Source organism: Cyprinus carpio, chromosome B20, assembly GCF_018340385.1.
Source record: "Cyprinus carpio isolate SPL01 chromosome B20, ASM1834038v1, whole genome shotgun sequence".
In the NCBI taxonomy this organism is placed as follows: Eukaryota; Metazoa; Chordata; class Actinopteri; order Cypriniformes; family Cyprinidae; genus Cyprinus; species Cyprinus carpio.
Window position 1 is genome coordinate 12724212 of NC_056616.1, and position 20913 is coordinate 12745124.

Genomic DNA, 20913 nt, shown 5'->3' on the forward strand with positions numbered 1-20913 from the left:
CTTTTAGTAAAGGCTTACCGTTCTTAAAACGGCTGAGATTTGCTTTTTGAAGTGTAAATCTGATCTCGGTGCGCGAGGATGACCTGTCTATGCCTCTCTTCTCGGCGTACCTCAGAAAAAGTGACAGCCTGACAGAACAGCTCCAGCATGCTGCCTGATCCTGTTTCTGATCCTCGTTTTACAGTAACAGCTCCCGCTTTGAAATCAGACACACAATTTGAGGAGCAGCATCGACCATGGGGACTTGGGAGTAAAGAAGTATATGTATTTCTGCTCTCTACCAGATCCAGTCTGGTTTTTTAGCTCCATGACAATGTGAGTGGAGATTGATTTGTAAATGTTAGCTTAAGGTCAGACGGTTTGAGTTATTCCTGAGATGTGCTTTCCACCAGGCCTACACTCTCATTTATTTTGCCTGGCACATCCGGAAATGGCCAATGAGCCCGGGTGCCCTGATGCGTTTCACAGATCCCTCCTTTTCTGTTTCCACCCTAACATTAGTCCACTTCTAGCAGTATGGCTATTCGCTTATTATTACAGCAGGCTTTCGATGTCCATACTGTTAGACCCCATTGACTTGTGTTCTAGAGGGCAGGAAACCAAGGCAACCGACTGTGGAGTGTGTCATTCCGTCCGTCTCAATGGAGCTCCTTGTCGCCAAAAACCCTTCACCACCTCCTAGCAACAAGAGCAGCAGAATGAGTCATTTTGTTTGTTTCTAGCGTGGACACGTTGACCCTGGACCAGCGTGGAACCGTCTGGCTGTATAGCAAAGTCGTTCTCTTAAGACTTTTGTGGCAGAAAATCTCTTGTGGTTGTACTCTTAGGCCTAAGTGAGATAAGGCAGTAGGAAGGACTTCTTAGGATCATCTTGTGCCTGGTTCTCGACCTCTAAGCTCGGTGAAAAGGTTTTAGGCTGGGTCTCACAGCATGGAGGGCTCTATTGTTCGAGAATGCCATTTATCAGTGGGTTGAGACCTGTTAGTCCAGAGGATGTCTGGTGGTGGGAGTAAGGGAGCCACATCCTGCTGATGGGAATCAAATTTTGTTGAGGCAGAGCAGCTGGATTGTTTCATTAAATATAGTGAGGTCACTAGAAATAACTCTGGATTTTAGATCGGCTCTAATGAAATCACAATGATAAGGGAAGGAAATCCATAATTGATCATAGATCTACAAGACAACCCAAATGTTAGTGTAACTCAGTGTGCTTGTAATAGCTGTAGTTGATCATTTTGGTACGAACATTTTAGCTAAAAATCGATGAGACCACACATTTTTTTTTAGCATTCTTAGTTCTATAAGTATTTTAGCATTCATTTTCTCAATAGGGGGGAAAAACATGAGCAAAAATGCCCAGGTCCAACTTTTTTGAAGCAAAAATACTTGAAAATCAGAGAAAGCATAAATGCACTAATGTCTTTTACGAGTTAATTAACATCATTGCCCATGAAGCATTGCAAATGACAAACTACTATTGAATTATCAACATTTATTATAAAATATGTCATTTTAAATGTAAATTAATTGCATAAATAAGTATATATAAACATCTAATTGCATTCATGGGTGTGGTTCTTTGGTGACATCGACTTCTCTGATTGGTGAACCCAAGGCATTGACTGCTTCAGGATTGTGGGTAGAGAATTTGAGTGTTTCCACAATATTTCAAAAATAAAAATCTCTTAGACTCTTGCATTCTACAGATATACATTACCTTTCAAAATTTGGGGTTGAAAATACAGTAAACCCATATTGTGAAATATTATTACAATTGAAAATAACTGTTTTGAATATATATTTATAAATGTAATTTATTCCTGTGATGCAAAGCTGAATTTTCAGCATCATTACTTCAGTCTTCAGTGTCACATGATCCTTCAGAAATAATTCTAATATGCTGATTTGATTCCCAAGAAACATTTTTATTATCAGTGTTGGAAACAGTTGTGTTACTTAATACTTTTGTGAAAACTGATACGTTTATTTTTCATGATTTTTTGATGAAAATAAATTTCAAAAGAACAGCATTTATTTGAAATGATTGATTCGACCCGAAACTGTTGAGCAGAATTGTATATATAATCATAACAATCTCGTATCTCATGTCTTGAAAGGTTTGTATGATACTGTTAAAATATGGAGAAAATTAATGAGATTTTTACTTCCAAAACTTGCCTGTTGTGCTCTGTAGACCTCCACACCTGTCACTCACCTCAGCAGATGTTACAAGGCCAGAAATCTGCAGGTGATGCCGAAAGGCCATCATGAAAGCCTTGCGAGCTCTCTTACCTTTCCCTTCCATCTGCACTAGAGTCACAGAGGGAGGTTGACTCAGTCACAGCACACTTCTCAAGCTGTGTCAGCAGGAGGCTTCTCCCACTCATCTTCCCTGACTGACTCCAAGCCGTTAATGGAAACTGCTCTCTCTCCTGGTGGCATGGGGCAGATATGCATGTACAGATGTTATTGTGATTGCAGGTGATTAAACCTCCTGTGCACTTTCCTTGCCACTGCAAAGTTTTGATCGCTTTATCATACACAATGCGCTACAGGTTTTGGGCGAAAGCTGTTACTAAGCAGCAGTCCCTCTGATGAGAAGAAAATACCTACTCCATCCATGCATGCATGCATGCAAAACAAATTCTCTTGGTGTGTGATCGGTTCAGGGCGTTCTCACTCCCACACACTGTTTTGTTTGGTGGTAGGCAATGATTAAGAAGTCGCTTCAACAGCGCCATGGTTGGTGACTGTGAATAATATGAGTGTTGGAGGCAGTTTACAGGATACTTTTGGTGTATTGCACATTTGTGTGTGCATGTATTTTATGTGTAATTTTGGGATGTCTGTTTAAAATGTATACACTATGGTTCAAAAGTTTAGGATCAGAAGTCTCTTATGCTTACCAAAGCAGCATTTATATTTAGATCACAGAAAACCGTAAGAACAGTAAAATTCTGAAATTATTATGATAGGGATTTTTAAAATGGATTTTAAAGTGTAATTCATTCCTGTGATGGCAAAGCTAAATTTTCAGCATCGTTACTCAAGTTTAATTGCTTGATTTTTATTAAACTCTATTATTTTTGTGGAAATCATGATACATTTTTTTTAGGATTCATTGATGAATAGAAAGTTCGAAACAAAACAAATGTCACTTTTTTTAATGTCACAAATTTTATTTAGTTGTATAATTATATAGGCTTTTGTCTTTTGCACACATTAAAATGCACAAATTCACAACCTTTTTTTCTCATCTGATCCTCTTTCACCTAATATATTTACTTGAAGTACCCCTGAGATTTTAAAATTTAATTTAATAATTAAGTATCACATTTGCATGTTCTTGGTTCAGGGTGGTTATGGTCACATGACATGCAGGTAAACAAATTAAATATTTCATGTCTTTAGTAAATGTTTTATTTTTATTGATTTTATAATGACTGATTTTAATAAAAAAATTGTATGATTTAATTATTATTATAACCACCTACAGTTCCTTCACAAAGCCCATCTTTTAAAAACTTAACATAAAATAAATATTAATTCATACCATTTTTATAATAGCAATGAATGGAAAATATTTTCTTAAACTTTGTATTTTTATAATATGATATAATAAGATTATCCTATTCAAATCAATGCAATAAACGATACTCAAATACATAAAATACACCTACTCAAACGTAATCTAAAGTCACAACAGTGAAATCGGGGCAAATCCCACCTCCCCTCTGTTACTCTGGATTGCTACAGGGGGAGATATAAGTAGGATAATCACACTTTTCTTCTCCTCCATGGATCTTTATTTCTCTCAGATCCCTGGGGGCCTTCCTCGGTGGCCTGCAGGAAGTGTGATAAGATGCCTTGTCACCACAAGGTGCAGAAACCACTGGGCCCTAATTGTTGCCTCCTCCAGGGTCAGATTGCAGGTCTTTCCTCTGTATCTTCTCCTCCATCGTGCTAGATCTGAGAGAAGGAGCTGAATGCATAATGGCTTTGTCCTTCAGGAAGAGGATGCTCTTTGAGTATTTGTGGGGAGGCTTCTGTTCTCAGTGCAGACAGACTCTGTGTAAGCTTCCCCACTGTTTTATATGAGTTCAGTAATATTTGATGTTATTATTGATATTTTTCTAGCTGTGCAACCACTTTGAGGTGGAACGAGGTCCACTCCCAAAGAGGTAATAGTGGGTTTGGCTATTATAGGTCATTGAAGACTAGCTGTAAAGTAGTTTAGACACTGGTTTGAACACCATTGCCTGATGTTTTTGTTTTGTTTACATTCTTTCTATCCTTCACCTTTTACACCTTTTCTTTGACATATTTCTCGTGTTTCTGCTTGAAGCTATTTTTAAAATGGTTTAAGACTTAAGACTGGTTTATATTTGTTTTAAGCATGAATAAATGCAAAAGGGATGGAGTAATCTACATTTTAGCTAAGTAATTTTTAATTATTTATGAATATTTGCATTTCATGTTTAGACCTGCCCCTCAATCTGCTCTCCAACTGCCCCTACAACTTAAACACTTATACCCCCAGCTGAAAAGCAGGGATTACAGCTGCGTAGTGGCACCCGAAGCTGGTGGAGAGCCTCCACCCATTACACTTCTCTCCCCCCTTAGATTTATTTACACAAAGCCAGCTGCCGTGTGATATTGGCTCAACAGAAATATTACTTCCCCCTGTCAGATTTCATCGACATGCATTATTGACAGACTGGCATATGGGCCCGGCGGAGCAGAAGTGCTCCCTCTGAAATAGCTGAGTCTGGGCCAGCTTTTTTTTCCCTTTAAAAAAAAAAAAAAAAAAACACACTAAGAGCCGTTTAAATGTGTTGCCTAGCTACAAAGCCCATAAGAACACATCAGTAATAGTGGAAGTGTTTGATTTCCACCCTACAGCCTTCAGTGTGTTATATATAACCCATATGTGAATAGACTGTTAGCTTTGGTACTCAAACACATATAGTTTGCTGCTAGAATTACATACTGTATATGTAGCAGGAAGATGAGAAAACAACTGTACAAATTTAGACTAGAAGCACCAAAGCTTTTATCTAATGTTATTAAATCAAAAAGCCATAAGAGACTGTGCAGTAATATTGAATCTAGCTTAAGTAGGCAATTCTGTGACATGATTATAGACATATAATCATCATATTAATAATCATAATAAACAGTCTTTCACCAAATCAAATTGTTTGTCAGCTTCACTGTAGGCTGTTTATGGTTTCTAAGCAAGCATTTTAATATAAAATGTATGGTTATAGTTTTGAATTTGTGGTTCCAGCTCATCCAATTTAGTGTTCACTGTCTGTATTATTATGGATTTGAATGATTCATGCATTGATATGCATTCAATTATATCTTTATGTTATATATTTATGAGTGTACTTATTATAATATTATAATGGGTATTAAGAATAGTATTAACTATAATATTTAATCTATTACATTAATGGGATAATCAAGTCCAATCATGTTCGGTTATGTTTATATGTTTATGGAAACATGCTTTGGACTGGATTCTGAACAACTCTATATGCTTTTGTTTGCTTGCTCATTTATTCAAAGCTTTATCTCTCAGAGACCTGATGGTGTTTTCATCAGTGCTTCATTCTGCCTTTGAAAGAGTCCTGGGAGATCCTAGGAAATTATTGATGACAGAGCAGTGTTGGGATTGATTGTTAAGTGGGCAAATTTGTCTTGCATGAATTCGCTCCATTAGCCAGCTCATTCACCATATGGCCCAGGGCGGGAACGGGCTGCCGGGGGGTGTGTGAAGCCTGGCATAAGGACTGGGCGTCCTCACCAGCTTCACCCATTCGGCCCCGAGGGCACCCCGTCTGACCTGTGGATTGGCCCATTTTTACCTCCTCCTGAGAGGTCACGAGAGGGACAACCAAAATGTAGCACTCTGTTCAATAATGCAGGTCATCCATCTGCTTCTGGTGATTTACTTTCAGTTAAGATGTCACAGTTCTGTTCTGCAGATGTACTGATATTGACTTCACACTTTCGCCTAGTGCCAGGCACCTGTGAAAATCCTGTGAGGGGGAAGCAATGCACAGATGCTACCTGATGTTGCAGTCTGTGAATGTACCTCAGACCTCCTGTGTACAGTATATCTGAAGATAATGTAGTGTTTAGCCACTATTTTTTTGCTAGGCTGACAGACTTTTCTCAATTTAATGAAATGCATTACTCAGTATATTAAACTGAACCTTGTGTTCTGTCATATTTAAGTCAGATTCAGCTGTTTAGGTTCTGCTGAAAGATCATTCTCTTTTTAAGCTTGGTGCACGTTGGGATTTAAGAGACATTTCGGGGATCATAAAAGATTTCTTTAGTCTTAGGGCAAAATTGGAAGCTTTGGTTTTTTGACACGCAAACTGATTAATTGCCTTTATGATATCTTTGTCTCAGATGGAAGTTCTGACAGTATCACAGTCATCATTTCAATTTTGTATGTAAATGAGGATGTCAGAATGAACAGAGACACTGAAGTTGCTGTCAACGCTGTCAGTCGTGACCAAAGTCTTACCGTAGCTACAGTATGTATATATCTCTCAGCCTGACATAATAGAAGTTGATGTAGCACAGTATGTATGTTCACTCCTACAAAATTCTCAAATTGCATATGTTCACCTACTGAACTGTCGTCAAGCAGTTCAGTCTCAGCAGAAATGGAGGCTGAGAGTATATTTTGTAATGACACTGTACTTTTTATCTGTTACAATAATGCTGAATGATTGTCCCAGAAGCATTTTATTATTTTATACTGTTCAAAATCTTGTGGTCAGTAAGATTAAATGAATAAATAAATAAATAGACTTTCTTTTAAAAAGTGGTTTTGTTCAGCACGAATGCACTAAATTGATCAATAGTAAGAATAAAGACATTTTTTCTAAAGTTACAATGAAAAAAATCACAAAATGTTCTTTGAGCAGCAAATCATCATATAATTTTCTTAAGGATCATGTGACACTGAATATTGGAGTATTAATGCTGAAAATTCAGTTTTTCCAGGAATAAATTACATTTTAAGATATATTAAAGTAGAAAACTGTTATTTTAAATTTTAATAATATTTTACAATATCACTGTTTTTACTGTATTTTTGATCAAATAAATGCAGCCTTGGTGAGCATAAGAGACTCAAGAAACATTAATAAATCTTACCAAACCCAGTCCTTCAAACAGTGGTTTACAGCGATGTTGCTGATAAGTGCCAGTGATATTTTAATGCTCAAGTCATCAGTGTCTCAATTTTCAAATAATCAAGACCCTTGTCTGTAACGAAATTTGTATTCACAATGAGCTAATTCATACTAATAAGAAACAGCATACACAAAATGGAGTTTAATTTAAACAGAAAGACTGTGTAAATTCAATCAACCTTGTTCAAAATCTAACATATTTGGTTTGTGGCCTTAATGTGACCCCTGTTTTTGGCAGACCAGTTGCCCAGCAAGATGCATTAGCAAACGCCACTGCATCTCACTCCACTGTAATTCACACTTAGCTCACAGAGCAAACACACACCTACTGACATCATCAGTCACTTACCCTTCACTTTTCAGAGTATGAACACACAATACTGAATGTATGCTTATACAAGACCCACATTTTGACCTGTAACCTCCAAACACATACAGGACCCTTGTGGTTCCCAGCGGTCCAGGTCACATGCCAGAGGCCGTTCAGCTCAGTGTCACTCTCAGTCATGTGTGTAATATGTGAGTGTGGGACCCAGGAGGCTTATGGGGGATTGGGTTGTGATGTGGTCAGCCCCTGCCGGGCATGAAGGGGCAGTGCTGTGGAAACAGAGACAGAGAAGACCAGAGTTCAACAGTCATATTTAGAGCTTGTCCTCAAGATACACAAATCTGAACGGTCCTGTTCTCTGTCTGCTTCTCGCATTCTCTCTCTCTCTCTCGCTCTCTCTTTCTGTGCCACTCACTGATCTTTCATCTCTGGGCTGCAGATGCCTGCTATTAAATGCATAAAAGAGCTCTTGAAGAATAATTGGATGTGTTTACAGTGTTTTGCCCATCTGACATTGGAGTTTAGGATGTTAATTCTGCCCGGTTAAAGGGCCTCAGTGCCGCCCGTGAGCTGAGCCAGCTGATTGTAATGTGTTTAGAGAAGAGCAGACGGTCTATCATAAATTGCATCAGTGATTTATATAGGCGGCCATGGGAGGGTCAGTGTTCACTGTACTCCGGAGCCAGTGTACATCTGTGTTAGAGCGAGAATGTCTGACGTGCATCAGACTGAGAGCTAATGGCTCTGATCCAAATCTTGATGAGCTGCCTGGCTGTCTGCTGTCTTCATAGGCTGCCTCCTTCAAAAACACTGTATTCTGACGTCTTCCATTTAATAGCACGATCACATTAGCAAAACTTCAGTGAAATTTTGTGGACAAAGTAGTTCCATTGTCAATAGTGTAGTGATGCATTAAACACTCCTTACTTCACTTACTTCTAAACCAAGCAGCTTTGTATTAGTAAAAACAGTAAATTAACACTTTGAAAGTTTAACAAATCAATGCAAAATTCCAATTAAAATGACATGCAATTTCACTGTAAAAGTGTAAATGTGACCGCATCTTAACTCTAGATTTTGTCCAGAGCATGCCACAGTGGCCATTTTTGCAGATTCTTTCCCTATACCATTGTCTGTGAAATCATATAGGTTACACAACTGCACATTAAATATCTTCCTGTTGGCTGTGTCCAGTTGTTTATCACTAGAAGATTGTCGTATCTCGTCTGTTCAGTACGTGATGTTAGGCAACATCCTGATTTATAATGACTGTTTGCACAGCAAGATTTGACTTTGGCTCACAATGGAAACGTTTCAAATTTCTAGAGGTTCTTAGAAGTGGAAGTCGTCATGGAATGGAAGCTACAACAAATATAATTTTTTACATTCCCATTTGCTCTAACAGCAAAAGAATAAATCCATAATAGCGTATCTATGACTTTACAAAACAGGTAGAAACATTGAGAGATTGATTATGTTGGTCAGAAGAGAGAAAAATGGCAAATTTGTTGTCACTCCCTCGGCTGTTGTATAAGAAACACTCAAGCATGTTAACTAGTTTTCTGTAAGTACATTCAAAATTAATATAATACAAATTATAGTGTTATAATTGTACATTTTAAAAATGAAAATTTACATTTATAAAAAGTACATTTAAAAAATTATAAAAATGTGTGATGTTAGTAACTGGAAACGCGTCATCACAGTCCGTGAAAAAGTTCCATTGCTAAATTAACACAATACTTTAATAAAATGTATAGTACACACAAAATAATGAGAGAAATAATAATAATTTGTATCTAGATTTTTACTAGGGAATAAACTGCATTTAAAATATTTAGTGTTAGATTTTGGTTAAATTTACAATGGTCTCAAATTCAATTCCTGAAGGGCCAAAGCTCTGCAGAGTTTAGCTCCAACTAGCTCCAACTCGCACCTGCTTAGAAGTTTCTAGTAATCCTGAAGACCTTGATGTGTTTGATTAGGGTTGAAGCAAAACTGTGCAGAGCTGTGGCCCCCCAGGAATTGAGTTTTAGACCAGTGGATTAAAATAAGGAGTCAATTTTGGTGCCTACAGTTTGAAACAACCTTATTGTACTGGGATATGAGCTTTGTTATGGGGACTGAAGAATGGGTTTAGAAAAGTGAATCTTGCTGTATGGACTAACATGCAACATGGACACATACTGTCTGACAGATATTCCTGAAAGCTGCCTGATATTCTCCGTGGCAGCCCATGTAAACTGCAAAAATGAATCTGACCACAGGCGGCTATTTTAGTCTGAGCACTTTGAGGCGTTCTCTACCTGTCAGTCATTTTGAGCAGCCAGGTTAGCTGACATTGGGTTTGGAGGACAGGACTTGTAGAGACTGGCGGTCTAATTCAGTAGCAGAAGTTAGTGAAGCGGCTAACATCCCTCTTAGCACCTTTAAAACAAGGTAAATAACAGTAATTAGTTTACTTTTATAGCATATGCGCTTTACTGTAGTGTTTTGAGGACCCAGTTACAGCTCAGTCGGCTCCACAAAGCAAAATGATATAAGAAATGAAGACTTGTTTACAAAGAATAGATCTTAAATTAGGTTTATTGTCCTTATCCCTATGGTAAACAGCTTTTTTTCTTGTTTTTAACATTTAAACTTTAAATGAAAACATGTAAACATGTTTAAAACAAAAGAAAGGTTTTTTTTTTTTCTCTGGAAAATTAGTCTTATTTTTTATATGCTTCTCAAGTTAATCTTGTTTTATATATATATATATATATATATAGAGAGAGAGAGAGAGAGAGAGAGAGAGAGAGAGAGAGAGAGAGAGAGAGAGGGGTTTGTTTACTGAAAAATAAGAACTTTTGAATAAGAAAGTGATTTTTTTTTTGGCCCTTAATTTGTCCTTGAAGGAGGAAAAACAAGATTTCTGAACCTTCTGCTCAGGTCTTCCGCCTGGCTCATTTTTAGCAACATCCTCACTCACATCAGCTGAGCTGGTGCATTCAGTATTGTAAGATTATCTACGTTTCTCAATCCCCACAAGCAGAGGCATCCGATACACAATATGTGCTCTAGATTTAACTGGAGGCCATTTCACTTCCATGGCTGAAGATTTGTAAGTGTATTAGTCACACTTCGGTTGTAGATCTGCGCCTCTTCCCAAGACTATTCACTCTGCGAGGCCGCTCGGGGGTGATTGTGTTTTCCAGTAATGTATTGGATAATCCTAATGCTGGAGCTATCTTGAGGATGTGTGCCAGGGCCAGGACACTGGTGCATGGAGCAGATCTGGCCAGAACAGACTCGACTGGGCTCTGTCTGGCCAGCATGCTGCAGATGGCTAATGTAGGCCGCCACTCCTAATGAGTTACCACAAAGGAAGCCCCTTTCTCAGCATGTACTTTCTCTCTCGCTCGCTCATTCCGTCCTCCTCCTCTCTTTCTTAAGCAGATTAATTAGCAGCACTTTCCCTTATCGGCCAAGAAAGTGCTCTCGCTAAGTCCTCAGGGAGTTCTCACCAGGGAGGCGCAGTCGCTTCCCGGCTTTTCTACACTTTATTTTGTGTTTATATGCCTATGTTAGTGCGTATTTGTGTGGGTTGTTCTGTGTTTTTTGACAATATTGAGACTATGTGAAGCTGCTTTTGCATATGCAGTGTTCAACAATACTTTTGCAAGTACACGATAAATGTACATGTGACTTAACACAATAGACAGTTTACACCATTCATGTCTGTCTTGGTACAGCTTTCCAAAATGTATGTATTTTTGGCTTGCATCTTCAGTGGTATTCACTATAAAGCGCCCTAAATCTTTTAGAGGCAACTTTCAAAAGACAGTCAGTGCTGTTTTGCATACTATTGTGTAAATGCTTGCCCAGTTATAATGCTGTTTTTATGCACAGTCATTCTAGCACACTCAGGTGAAGCTCTGGGCATTCGAAGGCACCTTACACAACAAACCACACACTATTTTTTGTAATGTGAATCGTACTGTATGAGATCTGCCAAAACTGTGTTTAGCTATTATGCCCGAGAAATCGATAAACTTTTCCAAGTTGAAATGAGACAAGCTCCAAGCATTCAGATTTTCAAAAATCTGGTGAAAATATATCTTTTTAAGTTAGCTTTTGAAATTTGACATTTAAATTATTATTATTAATTGTTAAAAGGTTCTATACAAATCAAATGTATAATAGAATTAAAATCATTATTATTGTTATTATGTCCTCTTGTTGTGTTTATGTATTTATTTAGCCTGTGAAGCAGTTTTTATTTATAAGAGGTGCTATATAAATTGAATGTATTATATAATTAAATTATTATTATTACCATACATGAATATACTCCTATTTATTTTGTACGTTAAAATCCCCATGAAATCAAAATTAAAGTTTGGTTTTAGTTTGGGTGTTAGTATCAATATGTTAGTCTTAAGGTTATATATAAGGCAGTGTGCTCCAAAACAGTGACAAAATTCACATTTAGAAGATATAAGCATTCAAAGCTTGCAGTTTGTCACTTCGTACTTCATCTTCTTATCAAATCTTCTGACCAATCAAATGCTCTCTAGAATCCGAAGCGTCCACCACCTGCACTATAAATAGACGCTGAAGCGCTGGCTGAGATCAATCACTTGTTCACAGTGTAGTATTTCCTGTACAGTGAATGGCTCGTAGTGCACAATGTAGGTAATAAGGAACAATTCAGACAGTGTAAATATGCTTTTGATTGGAGCAAATGAGGTCTGGTTTCACGTTGTTTCACATGAACCGCGGCAGCACACACAGTCTGATCTGGACTTTGGCTCCGGTCCAGAGTTGTGATTGCACAGAGCGGATCATATGCAAAAGTCGGCATATATAAAAAAAAACTACACAGCCTCAGCATGATTATGACCACTATTTTGTTTTACCAAGAGTTTCATATTGAATCTAGGGGGTAATATATTAGACTGTGGCTGTCAAATGTGGCTTCACTGAGCTCAACGGCTCTGGCCTGAGCAGATATTGGATATTTTAAAAAGGGGGACAGGGCTGTTTGATATGTCCCACCCTCTCTTTCTGTTTCAGTTGAAATTACGTCAACACATAGAATAATGCTGCATGTTTCAAGGCACTTCAGGGGACCTTTAAAGGGATAGAATGAAAATTCTGTCATTAATAACTCCCTCTCATGTCATTCCAAACCCATAAGACCTATATCATCTTCAGAACACAAATTAAGATATTTTTGATGAAATCTGAGAGCTTTCTGACACTGCATAGACAACAATGCAACTACCACATTCAAGGCCCAGAAAGGTAGTGAGGACATCATCAAAATAGCCTATGTGACACCAGTGGTTCAGCCTTGATTTTATGAAGCTATAAGAATACTTTTTGTGCCCAAAGAAAACAAAAATAATGACTTTAATGTGGCTTTCTGTGCAGGGTCAGAAAGCTCTCTGATTTCACCAAAAATATCTCAATTTGTGTTCCGAAGATGAACGAAGGTCTTACAGGTTTGGAATGACAATTGTAATTTTCGGATGAACTATCCCTTTAAATAACTTATTTATATATTCTTCTTTTACGTTATATGTATAAAAATCATCAGTCGTGTATAGACAAAACCTTTCACTGCCATTGTAGCACTTTAAGCTTTAAATCAGCTAATCATAATTGTGACATAAATAGCAGTCTGTTTTCACAGTTTTCACTGGACTAACATGAAGCCAGATCAAGGTCATTCTCATTTCAGAAAGTTCCCTTCTTCCTCTCTCGCCTTCCCCCATCAAACTAATTAATGTTTTATACTGGTCTCTTTAATATTAGCCCAAAATAGTGCTGGTGTTTGATGTTTAAATCCAGTCGCCGGGAAGTGTAAGCTAAGCATTTCATCAGTGCCACAGGGCTTCTTTAGCCCCAGTAGTGCAGGTCTCAGTGTGAATCTATTGCTTTAGATATGCCTCAGTAATCTGCTGTGGGGTTGGAGTAAAGAGGGGGCAGGAAGTATGCTTCATATTTTTAGAAGGAAAATTTGGCTGGTTATGAGCTCTTGAGCTCTTATGTCAATGTATAAGCTGCTCTGAAGAAGGTTGAGGCCACTGAAGATTGACTAAATAATTATTTTATTCTTTCTGCTTTCCTTTCTTTAGACTCCCTCCCTTAATATCATCCGCACCTAAGAAGCAGTGAACAGCAGCCACACCGGTAGGTTGAATGAGTGCCTTGTATTATTACTTAATATTTTAATACGTTTATTTTACATTGGACATCAAGTGGTAATCCAACATTACTAAAATGTTTTTTTTATGATTAAATTTTTTTTAAATGTTTGTAGGCCCAACAATATGCAAAATGTAATGTTATAAATGTAATATGTAATAGTTTTAAATGTTTGGTTTGAAATTTGGTGATTTCAGTCAATAATTAACACAAAATACCTGTCATCACAAACCATAGTTATTCTTGTTGCTACCAATTCGATTGGAACTACAGCCCTGGACAATAAAAAAAACACATTTATAACTATGTACCTTATTTCATAACCCAATATCTAATATGATTACTGAATGGCATCCCAGTGCAGAACTGTTTGTGGTCTGTTTTCTTGTTGACCTAATGAACAATATTTCATGAATATCAGCTTAGTTGAGGTCAAATCAAATTCACTTGACTAAACCTACTTGACTTCAGTGGTAAATCCATCACGATAATCAAATACTTCATAGCTAAATGTCATGGCAGTAAATAGCGAACCAGCTTATTTCACAAAACAGGGTAAATATGACATATACATTGAACTGAAAGTCAATATTTGTGATAATGTTAAAGGCACAAAATTTTATGGATTGCCTCTGTGCTCGCTTTGTCTTAGTGTCTCTGTTCAAAATAGTCAGGCTTAAATAAACAGCAGTGTGGCCTGAAGTGCATGTACAAATAGACAAAATAGCTGTTGTGGGGGGAAAATCACGCACAATATGATTGCAGAGGTCAACTTTGCTCTCGCAATGAAGCCCCCTGCTGTCTCATCCAGGTTGCTGCCAAGATGTTCCGAACTAAATCAGTTTTATATAATGTATTGTGCCTTTCTCAGAGAGATTCAGAGGAGTGTCATTCTTAACAAAGAAACATTAGCTGTTCGCCCTTTTTTTCCCACAAAACAAGAGCAAGCATAGCATTCATGCAGTGCTTGAGACATGCATTAGAGGTTTTAGTTCAGATGTCGTAAGAAATCGTAGAATGTATTAAACAGAAAAGTACTGGAATTTTATCTTTTTCGTAATTTTGTTCTTCCTAATGAGATCATTAATGCCCCAGCCCAGATTCTCTAGTCATTAGGCCTCTGCTTATCTTTGTGATCCCAGCCCATGTTACTCACTCTGGGTGTAACCCACAGGTGAGCTGCAGGGCGTCTTCTAGGCGTTTGCCAAGCTTGGCAGCCCCTATTACAAGAACCCTGCTGCTGCTGTTTCCCCTTAACTGGCACTGCCTGAAGAGCGGCCTCACGGTACAGCGGCAAGCCTGTGCTATAATTAACACTGAGACTTTCATGCTCTTCCTCCATTTTTCACAACATGATAATTGATTTAGGCCTCTGCTTCCCCTGAGCTGTACTTCCTTACACAGATGCCTGCTGGGAAATGTAGCCCTGATTCACTTGGGCTCGTTCTTTTCGATTTAATCTGTTTTTTCCTTGACTGTGTAGAATCACTATTTTTATTTTTTTTATATGATTTTTTTTTATTGGACAGGTAGTAGAAAATGACAGAAAATTATTATGGAGAAAAGGAGGGGAATCAGCGCAGGTTCAAGGCCAGAGTCAAACCTGCATTTCCCACATGCGCACCATTATTCAACATGTCAGATGCACTAATACTAGCCATTACACTATGGGGCAGAGTAAAACTCAGTATTGAGCATTATTATAGAAAATATTTGTGAAAAGGAGATTAGGAGTTGTTGCAGGTCAGATTCAAACCTGCATTTCCCACATGCGCACCATGATTCAAAATGTCAGATGCACTAATACTAGCCACTACACTATGGGGCAGAGTAAGACTCAGTATTGAGCATTATTATTGAAAATATTTGTGAAAAGAGGATTAGGAGTTGTTGCAAGCCAGATTCAAACCTGCATTTCCCACATGCGCACCATGATTCAACATGTCAGATGCACTAATACTAGCCACTACACTATGGGGCAGAGTAAGACTCAGTATTGAGCATTATTATAGAAAATATTTGTGAAAAGAGGATTAGGAGTTGTTGCAGGCCAGATTCAAACCTGCATTTCCCACATGAGCTCCATGATTCAACATGTCAGATGCACTAATACTAGCCACTACACTATGGGGCAGAGTAAGACTCAGTATTGAGCATTATTATAGAAAATATTTGTGAAAAGGAGATTAGGAGTTGTTGCAAGCCAGATTCAAACCTGCATTTCCCACATGAGCACCACGATTCAACATGTGAAATGCATGTATGTTAGCCTCTACACTATAGTGCTGACTAAAAATAGCATTTAAATTAATATAATATGGAAATTATTCAGGATGAAGTACGGAAATGCAATCAGGACTTGTTGTAGGCCAGATTCAAATCTGCATTACCCATATGAGCAGTTTTTTTTAACATTATTGTGGAAATTATTTGGGAAAAACAGGAAATGGGCTCAGAACTTGTTGCAAGCCAGATTCAAACCTGCATTTCCCACATGAGCACTATGATTCAACTTGTCAGATGCACGTATGCTACAGTAGCCACTACACCAGGGGTAGGCAACGTCGGTCCTGGAGTGCCAATGTACTGCAGAGTTTAGCTCCAACCCTGAAAAAAAACCTCACTTGTCTGTAGCTTTAGTAATCCTGAAGACCTTGATTAGCTTGTTCAGGTATGACAGATTAACTCCAGGACCGACGTTGCCTACCCCTGCTCTACACAATACTCTAGAAACAATGTGAATGAACACCACAATATCTTTATGGTGTAGACTAAAAATAACATTTAAATTAATATGGAAATTATTCAGGATAAAGTATGGAAATGGGATTGGGACTTGTTGTAGGCCAGATTCAAACCTGGATTATCCATACGAGTAGATTTAATAAATTAGATGCAGATATTTTAATCACTACACTGTTGTGCTGACTAAGAATGAACATTATTTGGGAGAAACAGGAACTGGGAACTTGTTGCAAGTCAGATTCAAACCTGCATTTTTCACATGAGCACCTTGATTTAACATATCAGCAGCACATTTGCTAGCCACCACACTGTGATGCTACCTAAGAATCAGTATAATGAACATTATTATGGAAATGATTTGGGGCAAATAGGATGGGGACTTGTTTCAGGCCAGATTCAAATCTACATTACCCACATGAGCTTGTTAAATTCATTAGATGCACACTTAGCCACTACACTTCAGTATTGAACATTACTGAGATAATTATGCAGATTGAGGAGGAATGGGATCAAGACACATTGCTAACCAGATTCAAATTGTAATCACCAACATAAGCACAACGATTTATATCTGACAGTAGAAATTCAGGGAAGCATTGTTAGTTTATTTACAAATCTGTTGTCTCTTATTGTTCTAAAACATTATTTACTTCAGGTAACTCCTAGCATTACCATGATTTTGCCTCCTGCAGCCCCAGAGCCCCCTCCGGCCCCCACCCCTCCCCCCGTGTGGGAAAGTGGCCCTGTGGCATATGAGGAACCCACTGAGGAAGAAGAAAATGAGGAAGAGGCAGAGGACTCTTGCATTAGTGCCATGGAGCTGATAGGTGGAAATGGTCAGTATGTCACATCGGATTGTAGTCGTGTCACTGACAAGGATAATGAAGTCACGGCTCAAGGGTTCAATGATCAAGAGTTTCCCAGATTAGTTCCAAGGTCTGGCTCTTCATTTTGACAAATTGCGTAATGCTAAGTGGGCTGTAACTCTCTAGCGTTTGTGGCAGACTGCATTTGAAGCGTTTATCATCGTGATAAACTGCTCCTATCTCTGCTCCTCTGCAAGTCATACATCTACAAATAGTTGCTTATCACAGTAGTGTCCTAGTAGCAGTCTACAAATATAATTTGATCTAATCTTTAGCGTTCTCTTTTTTTCAACATGTATCCAGATGTGACAGAATTCATTACAACCTTTCTCTTTACAGACTACGGATGTGAAGCTGAAGAAGAGGAGGTATTTTAGACTGCACCCTATCGTCTATTCCCTGAACTTCTTCTCATCCTCCTATCCACTTCTATTACTCCCTATGGCAAGGAGAGGAGAATTAGACAAAATAGAACACATATAATATGCTGCACATTTACGAAAGGTCATTCTCCCTCACAGTGCATTATATGACTGGTTAAACTGCAGCATCTGGGTGATGAATGAGCTACAATGGGAGAAGGTGGCTGGCAGCTTTAGATTGTATAAAACCATTTTAGTACTTTGCTGGTGTTATACAAAAAGTTCAAGAGACAGGAATCTCTAAAGTAGTTTCCTGAGTATCTCAGAGATTGCTAACAATATTGAATGCATTGTTGGACAATGTAATAACAATTTGTTGTACATTTACATTCGTTGTACAACATTAATTGTAAATACATAGTAGGAAGCTGTGAAAATCTCACTTTTAGTGTTTAAAATTTTTATTTTGAGCTATTTTATGAGATATATAAAAAGTAAATGTCCCTGTGTTGGATTATGATAAATATTAATGTATTGTACAGCTATGTTATGACCCTCATTTTTTTACTTTTTTCATTAGATCATCAAATGTGGATTTCAGAGTACACAGTGAAAGCAGAATATTTTAATGTGTATGTAAATAAATTCACATCTGTTTAGAATGTTTTAATGTAGATGTTATGGTGCTTTTGCATTCATTTTGAAGTTTAAAAGGCAAAATCACCATTCATTGTAGTTAAATGGAAAAGAATGGGAGCATAGTCTTCTTTTGTGAATTCTCCTTTTATGTTCCACTGAAGAAAGAAGAAAAATCATACAGATTTGGAGCGAAATGACAACAGAATATTTCATTTTTGGTTGCACTAATCATTTAATTCAGAGTTCATTTCTATATATGTTTTCCCTACATTTCCTTTCATGTTTCTTTATATATTTTTTCTTGTCAAGCAAATAATGTACAGTATTACAACTGAAATTCTTAAATGTTTTTTTGCTAGCTAAACCTTTTTGACCTGAAATATTAACTTGAAGTGCCCAGAAATTTTATTTTTATATTTAAATAATTAAATAACACATTCCTATGTTTACAGTTCTTTGATGTTGGGTAATGGTCACATGACATACAGGCAAACCATTAAATTCTTAAATTTTTAATGTATTGTCATTTGTATACCTTAATTCATTATTAGCTTTTCATTAACTCAAAAACCACTTGCAGTTTCCTCACAAACCCCAGTTAGGCAAACCACAGCATGCTACACATCTACACAGACTTGCTTCCCACATGCTACACGTCTGTGATATAATTGCTAATGTCTCAAATCAGATTTGTTCAGGAGTCATGGTCAAGGTGGTTTAAGACTTTGATTCATCAGTGCTTTCTGAATTTCATTAGAAGAATCGAGCTTAATGTCTTTGTGCGACTGTGATCCGAGCATTCAAGAACCACAACAGCTGAAACATATGAAACCAGTTTTGATTTGTGAGTACTGTAATGGCTAATGATATAGATTTTTTTGTGTCTGCGGTCAGACGAATACCATGGGCTTTGCCTGTGGCTCATATACCCTGACAGAGCTCATCAACAGATAGCTCATCAGAACGAAAGCCTCCAAAGAGATCCAGTAGAACCATTTAGCCCTAAACCACCATCAGCCTCTCTGTGTGAAAGGCCATATTCATACATGGTAGAGCAGTATCCAGCTACCTGGAGATTTAAGATGTCTTTGCTTTCGAGAGTATGGGGAAACTGCAGCCCATTTAACCCGCTCTGCTGATCAGACTGAAGGGTAACAAGACACTATAATGGTCTGCTTCTGCAGTACTGCAGCCTGTCACTCATATCTGATTTGATTTGTCCACAGATGCAGGCTCAGGGTGCCCTTATACTTCAACTGTATCGGGTTCAGTTCTTCAAAGCATTGTGTTCAAATTGCTTCCCACTCTGTCTGGCTGTAGACCTACTCTGGTTTCAGTTGGGCTGGTATATTAATCACATGGTCCTCTCGGAGCAAGGTCAACATTGTGATTTTAACATCCTGTAGATAACCGCAAGGTATCGCTGGACTGTGTTTCATAATTACCAGCTCAAACTGAATTTAGTTAGTTATTCCATAGAGTTTTGCTTATTACCTTATTTGTTACTTTTTTTTTTAGAGATTTTGCTTGAAGGATGATGATGAAGCAATGAAAGAGTCCCATAGATTTGCACTGAAGGAGAGATGTGAGCAATCTGTTCAACTGAAGGTAGGGCATTTTGACTTGCGCTATTAAAATTTCTTGTAGGTTCGACTTTCTCCCTAGGTCCATAAAAATTAATGCATAACGTAGTTTGTCTACCTAAACATTTAGTTTCACCTCAAAAGACAGTTTAGGTAACTTCAAGTAACCAACATGTTTTTTAATTAAGGGTGCACTCAGTTGATTATGTTTTGGTAGATGATACATCAGTTATACTGACACCTAGTGGTGTGGATGTATTATCATACCAAAGTTTTCAGTTACCAATACAGAAATACACTATTCATAGTCATTATAAGTTTGGGTTCATTTATTCTGTGAGAGTAAAATAACCGATTTTATGAGGCTGGAGTCTTCATCTTAACTGAATGCATTGCATTGCATTGTATTTGTTCATTTAATGGAAGTCAATGGGAACCAAAACTGTTTGGTTACCAATATACTTCAAAATATCTTCTTTTGTGTCACAGAAAAAACAAAGTCATGTAAGTTTGGAACAACATGAGTGTGAGTAAATGATAACAGAAGTTTCATTTTCAACTAAACTATTCCTTTAAGAATTCATGTGTGTTTAAACAAAAATATGCTTTGTTTTTTCTTTTTTTTACAGCTGAGGGATGAATTGAAATTACCATCTTTGGTAATCGACATCACGCCACAGATGCTGTTGGTAGACATTAAGTGGAAAATAATGGATGATAATGTCTTATGACACTCATTAGATACAATGACGGTGATGATGGTTGTGATGAATAAGTGATTAATACAGTCCCTTTAGGTTTCACAGCAAATGCAAAATATCATGCTGTTTGCACCCTTCCTAGTCACAGGCTGTTTTGAGCTTCTCTTTGCCTTGAGCTATGGTAAAGCCTGTGGATTGTGCATAATCATTTTCCTGTGAGCCACAGGCCAGCTGTGTCCTGGAGGTTGAGGGTAGAGGGCATGAGAGATTTATA

The 20913-nt window shown here is 37.7% G+C and overlaps 1 pseudogene; it reads left to right on the forward strand.

Annotated features, from left to right (window-relative positions):
• The window catches only part of LOC109113400, a 72876-nt pseudogene extending 54005 nt beyond the window's left edge, over positions 1–18871 (forward strand).
• Positions 18872–20913: the final 2042 nt, after the last annotated feature.